The sequence below is a fragment of the Microcebus murinus genome, chromosome 14 (assembly GCF_040939455.1).
Source record: "Microcebus murinus isolate Inina chromosome 14, M.murinus_Inina_mat1.0, whole genome shotgun sequence".
Lineage (NCBI taxonomy): Eukaryota > Metazoa > Chordata > Mammalia > Primates > Cheirogaleidae > Microcebus > Microcebus murinus.
Window position 1 is genome coordinate 34411542 of NC_134117.1, and position 9416 is coordinate 34420957.

A 9416-nucleotide genomic window follows, 5' to 3' on the forward strand; every position below is an offset into this window, starting at 1 on the left:
CCAAAGGAAACTCTGTCCATGCTGAGCAGCTGGGCAGATGCCAGCCCCAGAAATTTTGCAGAGCAGTGTGACACCAGCATCTCCCTCTGGCAAAGGCCGCGATAGCAGGGAACCACCATGAGCTTCTTCAGCACGTTCAGATTCACATTTACAGGAAGACACCTTCGCATCGGGACTGCTAGAAGGAACCTGACTGACTCTGAAAGCGAAGTCAGAGAGGACACTGTGACCTCACATGCAGCCAGCAGAGGCAGTGACCAAAGCGTGAGAGCCTTTCCAAGGGCAAGCCGTGCTCACTTTCCCCAAGGCGAAGGCTGGGCAGACACAGGATGGGCACAAGCAGCACGGGGGCACCGCGTGGACCTGAGCTGCAGGCAAGGGGACTCGGGACAGGCAGGAGGCTGTAGCTCACCCCAGGTGACCTCTCCACGGAGTCCAGGGGGACGCAGAGCCAGCACCTCCACAGTTTCACCAGCGTTGCCTTGACCTCTGCCTCTGCCTTCGTGGGGGACAGGAGATGGTGCTGTACAATAGACAAAGTCGAAGGAGCACAAGCAGGCACTGTATTCAGAGTGCCACCACTCACCTTTCTCTTCTTCCTGGCTTTCCCTCGGTTGGCATTATTCTGACACCAGCTAGTTTACAGCAGTGGTGAGTCCCACTCCATCCCACTGCCTCTTCTGTCTTCCTCATCTTCCCTTCCTGACAGTGCCACCCCTCCATGGGCTTGGGGACAAGCGAGGCAGAGTGGCTCCCAATCTGTGGACCTCACAGGTGATGTGAAAGTGGGTGATTATGGGCACTTGGGTTGTGGTGGCCCCCTGTCCCTCAATTTATTTCTCTGCTGTGAGGCCACTATAGATTTTTAATCAAAAAGGTGATATAGCACCTCTTGTATATTCCTGGATACAGCTGGAACCCATTCTACTAAGTGAAGTATCTCAAGAATGGAAAAACCAGCACCACATGTACTCACCAGCAAATTGGTATTAACGGATCAACACCTAAGAGGACATATAGGAATAACATTTATTGGGTGTCAGGAGGGTGGAAGGGGAGAGAAGGGGAGGGGTATATACAACCACAACAAGTAAGATGTGCAACGTTTGGGGGATGGACATGCTTGAAGCTCTTACTTGAGGGGGGAGGGGGGCATGGGCAATATAAGTAACCATAACACTTGTACCCCCATAATACGCTAAAATAAAAAAATAAACTAAAAAAAAAAAAAAAAAAAGGATAGGAAGGCGTTGGAGGGCTGTCACAGAGAATTGGCATAACCTGACTTACATTTTAACATTATCGCTGTGTTTGATAAAATGTTTAGGAGATCAAGAACAGAAGTAGGCAGACACTAGGAAATATCACCATAATTCAGGTGCCCAGGGTCGTGGAAGCAAAGGTGGGAAGAGGAGTAGGCCCCTGTGGCCGGCAGCTTGTGCCTGCTGCACTGGCAGTCAGCTGGCCTGCTTTCTGATGCCTCCAGCAGGGCTCTCTCTGCCTCCCAGACCCACTATGGCCTTATATCCTCTTCTCTGCACCTCTTCTCCCAGACCCCCTCTTCTGCTGATACCAGAAGATTCAAGTAATAGAGGCCAAAAGGAGAAATATGAGATTCAAGTTAATAAATACAGAACTAAAGGAGGGTTGACACAGAGAAAGAGAAAGCCATCAGTTCATGGGTCTCAGTTGCAAACAACAGAGACCAACTCAAGTTGATTTCCATAGGAAAGGAATTTATGAGAATGATATTCGGTAGAATGCAAAATTGCCAGAATGTATGGAGAGCCAAAATCTATGAAACAGAGGATCAATGCCTCCTACCTACATGGCACAACTCATCTAGTGTGGACACCCCTACCATCACCAGCAAACAAAAGACTCTACAACTTGCACCACCAGCCCTTCTAGCACTGCACATTGATATTGCCCCTAGCTCTGCTGTCATGATTGTCCCAGGAACTCAATCTAAATGGAGGCTCACAGTCCCTACCTTTTGAGTCACTGGCTCCTACATCCAAGTCTGAATCTGATTAGTGGAACGTACCTCACTTGACCATGCCTTAACTGCAAGGGAGTCTAGGCAAGTAAGAGTTTGGCATTTTCATCTCCCATTGGGTGAAGCAATCTCTCCTTCCCACTATGGCAAATAAGATTGGAGAAAATTCCAAACATACAAGAGATTTCAAATCTCTTGGTCTACTAAGCAGACCAAAATATTCATAAATGCCCATAAGAAAAAGTGAATCAGACTGGGACCAATAAATGTCCTATGACCATAACATTACTAGACAGATTTCCTTCTGTGGCTCTGATCCAAAGTATCAGAAGGGAATGTAAAAGTTACAAAAATGTCCCATTCTTTTAGTAAGTGATTTAGCCTCCTGCAAAAACTACCCTAAATGATTACTATTTATTTGGGTATCTGTTTAAATATTATTGTCAAAATGATAATTTTATTTTAAAATTGTTTATGATATAGATATAGCTATATGTGCAGATATAGATAGATGATAGACAGATCCTTCAAACCCTGACAACATCATTATATCATTTGACACCTACCTTGATTCAGCTGTTAACTAGAACTGAACAATTTGAATTTCCAGGCATTCAAAGAAATAAATTACCTTTTGGATTTCAGTTACTTTAAGATGACTTTCTGTCACTTGAGACAGAGAGAGTCTGGAATAAAAAAAATACATATTTAAATATTATTGGTACTCAACATTTGTTGATTCTATTTCTATGGGCTTATTAAATGAACTTATATGAGAGTACTTTAAGTAGTATCAGAAGTAAATAGGGTTAAAAAAAACCCTGAAATTATTGTAGATTTATTTTTATAATTTTTAACATCTAGAGCTACAATAAGTTTTATATTTTAAATTTTCCATATTTTTTAAGGTTTAGTTTTTCCTAATATGTGTAGGTAGGACACAATCATGTTTAACAAAAAGAAGAAAGGTTCTGCTGTATTTTGAAAAATTATTAAGGTTCAAGCAACACAGATTCTATTCATTCCTGGAAAGGGAATTAATTTGACATAGATTTAGTGTCATTGTGTAAAAGAAAGAATAAATTTTAAAACTTAAGCTATTTCTAAAAATTTGGAAAAAAGAGTAAGGTCAAGTTTATAATTAAAAAAATATAGTAATAGCATAAAATTAAGGTTCAACTAAGTATTGGAATCTAGCACTGATACTGTGTTATCCTCAACACACACACACACACAAATATTTAGTTACTTTACACTAAGAGTTTTAGGACACTAGATTAAACTTAAATAATGTACAAAATGTATATAAGAATCTTATGAGATACTTCCCACTAATTATCAAAAAATGATCACGACATTTACCTCCAAACTCTTTCCCATAACTCCCCTAAAATGATAGTAAAGGTAATAATTTTAAAAATCAAACCACCATAAGAATAAATAGAAATGTCAAGAAGACAACAACCATACAATTTTTGAAACAAGAGTCCAGATGTTTGTGGCTACACAAGGGTACACAGAATGGTATAATGGACATTGGAGACTCACAGGTAGAGGATACAAAGGGATGAGAGGTGAAAAATTACCCATGGGATACAATGTACACTACTCAGGTGATGGGTACACCAAAAGCCCACACTTCACACTATATAATATATATATTTAATGGAATTCAACTTGTGCCCCCTAAATCTATTAAAATATTTTAAAGGGGGAAAAAGAATGCAGATATTTGAGTAGTAACTTGTAGCAAACAGGAGAAAGCAAAAACCCACACCAGCAGTGGCAGAAGTATAGGCAGGATCATTCCTGCTGCAGATACCTCAAAAGCTCTGAACTTGAGGTAGCAGGTGAACAGTAGTGGAACAAATGGAGTAAAGTCTGGATACAGAATGGTTAGAAGCCTGTATCTCCTCCCCACTGGTCAAAGACTAGAGAAATCTGAAGATACTGATTTGCAAAAAGCTCTAGACTTTAGGACCAGAGCCATTCTTGTAGGCAGTAAGGCTGTACTGAAAACAAGGGAACAAGTGAGAGTCTATATCACAAACAGTGGGGGGGCTCTGGCCCCCTTATGCACTAGGCTCCCAGAATATTGGTGGTTAATTTAAGGTACAGCTTTAAGTTTACCTTTATTTTTTTTCCTTCTATTTATAATTACATATTTTGAATTCTTTACAATGATCATGTATTATGCATACAATCAAACAAAAATAATTCAGGTGGTGAATAATTTCAACCTATAATTTTATACCCAACAAAACTATCACCAGAATATGCTCCTCCAAAATAGGAAGGATTGCTGAGCTGCAGAAAATTAAGAAGCAGATACAAGAAAGCTCTCTGCTTTCCTTCTATCTGCCTAAAAGCAGGACATACAAAGACAAAATATATTTTGTCCCCCTTCTACCAGGGAGACCAAAGGTTAGTCACTGAAGACAACTTTAAACCCTCAGAGATGACACCAGAGTAATCTACATTAACAAGCTTTACTAGCTAGCCTTTATCTGCCAATTATTTGCCTTCCCACAAGTTACTGCCCTTAGGGATTCAAAGTTGTTTTTCTTCACTTATCTAAAAATTTACTGTTCTTTGTTGAAGATGCAATATAAGCTGGAATTCAAAGCCACCTCTCTGAGAACTACTTATTCCCTAGGTATCTCCCATGTATATATGAAATATACATGTTAATAAACTTTGGTTTGTTTTCCTCTTATAAATCTGTCTTTTGTTACAGGGATCCATTCCGACTAAGAACTTATTGTTGAAGAACAAAAAAAGATTACTCTTCCTCTATACCAGCAATTACGAGGGTAGATTGAAACATTTATTCAACGCAAGGCCTCATATTTACTTCCAGATCCTATATCAGGAGTCTTCTCAAAGATGCACTCCATCAATATGAGGGAAGGATACAAGAAAGATGACAACATGGGATCCCCAAAATAGAGTATCCAACATATGAAAGAAACAAATGGCATTGTCAGGATGAAGGTAAAGGAAGATCTCAGGGCCTAGAGAATAAATAGTCCAGATTGGAACAAGAGTAAAGAGGGCTCCAGACGTGAGAGATGCGTCCAGCAGGGCTGAGTCATCCATTAGGCTCAGTAGGCATAATGCCTGGGGCCCATGACACTCTCAGAGACTTAAAGATATTGTCATTTTAATTTCCTTTAAAATCAAGAGGGAAAATTAATATAATGGCAGTGATTATATATAATAAATCTATCCTGGATTATATTCATCTTTATACTAATGCAGCTATAAAATAATTTTTAATACTTTTTTATAGAGGAAAAACCTCACAAAGGCAAAGTGCCTAGAAACCACAGAAGTCATAATGGGGCTCTGGGCTCCATGAAAAAAAGAAAATGAAAGAAACTGGATAATTTCATTTGAACATATAGAAAGGTAATTAAAACTTGTCAGAATTTGGCAGCATGGATTGGTGACGCGTATTTAAGAAAACTAACCCAAGAACGATCAAGATAATACACAGTCCAGGGAAAACGAAAAGGCCTATAAGAAAGGAGATATGATCCTAATACACTACAAATTCAGCTATGAATAATACATTGTCAAAATTAACTCTAAACACTGACAAAATAGAAAATATGATATTGCTAGAGTAAGAAGATGGGAGAAGCAGCTATGTGCCGGTTGTAAGACAGCCAACTCTTCATCCTCTATAATAGAAAGGTGATAGAGAAGAACTAAAATGAAAAATCAAAAAAATAGTATGAAAGGCATGTTATAGAAATGTAAATAACAGAAAAAAACAGTTAAAAGAGATGAAAGTTGTTACCTTTGGGGAGTGAGAATCAGTGGTGGAAAAGAGTGAATCATGGTGCTTATTTTCATGACATGACATATAACTTTTGACTTTAATGAACAAGAACATGTTACTTTAATGAAATTTGAAATTAAATTAAAGGTACTTTAAGGATTTCTGAAAGTTAACATATTTAAATGAAGAATTTGCTGTTTTTATAAGTGTTTACGTATTAACTTTTTTTAAATGTAAGAAGTGTAAGATTGAATTGCATGTTAGACTACTTAGAAACATGAAAGATGTGCTCTTAGGACATTAAAGAGATTTGAGTAGACTATGAGGCCAAAATGAAATTCTAACATGATGGAGGTATAAAAGGGAAATATTTCAAAAAGAGAAGAATAAGAAAAGTGAAAAATGCTAAAACTATTTAAACAAAAGTGTCAGAAACAGTCAATATGTTATAGTCATTATGAAAGAATATGATATAAAGTTATAAATATTAACTTTTCATGACAAGACACTGAAAAAGGGGTTAAACAGAATAAAAAACATAATATCTTATTAACAACTATTATGATCTGCTAAAATGGCATATCTTATATCAGGTAAAGCACTAGCATACAAAAGGCTTTGACGATATTTAAAAACCACTCCCATAAAATTACCCCAAAAAAGTCAGAATGGGTCTTTCATAGTTCTTTTAAATCCACAACAATTTTTCAACAACATGTTCACGTCACAATGCTGCATACTAATCTACAGATGGTTGAGCTATGTGATTTGAAAAGGGAAAAGAGAAAATAGAAATGATACTGTTAAGCAAAACAAAATCAAAGAAAATATTTTTCTCAGACATGAATCAAAAACTTAGGTTCCCCAAGTCATTAAATTTAACAGAAGCCCACCAAAGACATGTAGAAACCATAATTGAGGGAATAAACAAGTTTAAATGTATGAAGAGCTAGAAAAAGTTATGTTTTAGATCATACTTTGATATAAGCTTATGTGAACTTGTTCACAATGAATTTGTCCAACATTATTGTCTTTGCATGACATTGGAATAAGGCATGAATGCAGTAAATCAAATAGGAAAGCCCAATTAGGTAACAGAATTAGTAATTAAGATGATTCACCTCTAGCACAAGTCAATGGCCTGTACCCCAGAGAAACATTAGAAATGGCTCCAGTATACCAAATAAGCTTCACAAATGAATAAGAAAATTTTGTCTCGATTATTTTTAAAGTAAAGCCTTTTACCTTGAGACAAATATGCACCATTCATGAATGAAATAAATCAGCATTGTTTACTTGGTTTAAAAAAAAAAACAACTTAGTATAAAATAGAGTCTTTTAAAAAGTCACTTTATAAAAGAAGAGAAAGAATTTTTCTGGCCATGGCATATTAAAGAAAACAAAAATCCAAGAAAAAGAGAAGAGCTATGATAAAGGTATCAGTCAGTGAGCGGTGAGGTACAAGTAAAAATTTTTCAGACTACTGAAGTACCCTACCTACAGAATTCAAGGCCATTTCAGGCTTCCTATGTTCTGGCATAGGTTTAGGAGCCCAGGAAACCACTCAAAGACTGCCTAAGATACATTTTTTAAATGTTTCCCTGATAAATTTTTTTAAGCCAGATAACGAAAGCAAGTTGTTCATGTCCCCCTTTTCTCAGACGACACCCTCATATTTGAGAGTCCAAATACTGAATAAATACTAAAAGCTATCAATTATTGTGGGCTGACTATGGGCCATGCACATCTGTTAGATCCTTTAATAATTCATCAAATATTTAATGAATGTCTTCTAAGTGTCAGGTATGGTAAACAAAACAGATACAATGATGCCTAATTTCACAGAGTTTATAGTATAATGATTTAAGAATTAGACCCTGCACAATGATGGCAGGAGATGGGGGGAAGTCAGGTCCAGACTGGGGAGGGAAGGATCAGAGGAAGGTCCCTACTCAGCCCTCCTGAAGCAATCATGTGAGGGAAAGTCAAAACTTGCAGGGAAATCTGAAGAACCCGGCACCTGCAGCTGCAAGAATGAGACTACAACGGGAGCTGGTGAAGAAAAGTATGGAAGGCTGTTGCCTCTGTAGATGGTGGGCTTGGGCCACTGTTGGTCAGTAGGGCGGGCAGAGAGGGACATTAGCAAGAAGCAAAACAAAAGCGGGGTAAGGTCAAGTTCTTTCGGCCAAGGCTAGCATAGAGCCATAAAGGAAATGTAGTTCCAGCTTAGGGCAGCTGACACAATACAAAACCAGCAGTCCACCCCTTATTAAATTGGCCTCATACTCTTCTCTATTAACATTATCTAACTTCCAATAGCAAAATCTCGCTTCCACCTAACCAAGTACATCTAACCGCCCCCCCCCATACAACCAAAAACATCCTAACCCCTCCCCAGAAGAGGGTATGAATAGGTCATTTTATCTATCTTTGGAGAACTTTTCTAGCTGTGTCACACTTCCCTTTTAATATCCTGAGATATAAGCAGAACTACTATTGACACATTTTATGTTCACCAGTAAGAGAAGAGGGAGGAGAAGAGAGTAAAAGAATAGGTATTATATGACATAATTTGCAAGGTAGGTACCCAAAAGAAAAGCCAGTCCTTGTCCTGCAATATTTGAATGATTTCTGATGGAAGTTCACATCGTGACTCCTTTCTAGAGGGCCGTTTTGTAACGTATCGACATCCCAACCGTCGCACTGGAACGCGCGTGGGGGCTGCCGAGCGTCTAATATTCTCAGTGTCCAGCACCTCGACTGGGAGGTCCTCGTGCCCGCAGCTTCAGCCCCAGCTTCCTGTACTAAGGACTCCGGGACTCATGGAGTTTGGCCGAGCAGCGGAAAGTGTCGAAGCGCCAAGGGAAACTTTTGCACAACGAGCTACATACAAGCTTTACTTCAAGGACTTTATCCTAATGAAATTATCATAGATGTGTAGTTTACATTGGTTTTTAAAAATGGAAATAACCTAATTACACAACAAAGGGGACTGGTTGAGTAAATTAGTGTACTTCCAAATGACAAAATAAGACATGTAACCATTAAATATATATTTTTTAAAATACTGAATGAGGCCAGGCGTGGTGGCATGTGCCTGTAGTCCCAGCTACTGGAGACTAAGGTGAGAGGATCACTTGATCCCAGGAGTTTGAGGTTACAGGGAGCTATGATCATGCCACTGCCCTTCAGCCTGGGTGACAGAGACCCTGTCTTTTAAAAATAAAATATACAAATAAATTGTTTTAAAAATTGAACGATATAGAAAGATTTCCATTATTAAGTGGGAATAAAAGCAGGTACCTAAATAATATGTACAGTATGAGCTCATTTATATAAAATTATGTATTTTACAGAGTAAAATAAAATTGAAGGTATTTACACCAACATGGTAACTATATTGAACTACATAATTACAAGAAGCAATTAATAATAAGTTGAACTTACAGAAAGAAATTTACTGTGAGAAAAGAAAAAACAAACTGAGGAAAATATTTGCAAAAGATAAAAGAGAGATCATCTCTTTAATATAGAACCAATTCCTTCAAATCAATAAAAAAAGATTAGCAACCCAATAGCAAAAATGAAGACATATTTAGAAAAAGAAGTAAACTGATTTTTAAACATGTG

At 37.9% G+C, this 9416-nt stretch overlaps 1 long non-coding RNA gene across 6 annotated transcripts in view; it reads right to left on the minus strand.

The window, feature by feature from the left end:
- The window catches only part of LOC142875640 (uncharacterized), a 241448-nt gene extending 232983 nt beyond the window's left edge, over positions 1-8465 (minus strand). For all 6 annotated transcript variants that reach the window (XR_012922953.1, XR_012922951.1, XR_012922952.1 and 3 more), the window contains exons 1-2: positions 8374-8465; positions 2631-2685 (exon numbers count right to left, since the gene is read on the minus strand). This is a non-coding gene — a long non-coding RNA (uncharacterized LOC142875640). The remainder of the gene's footprint in view (positions 1-2630; positions 2686-8373) is intronic.
- Between the last annotated feature and the right edge of the window lie 951 nt (positions 8466-9416).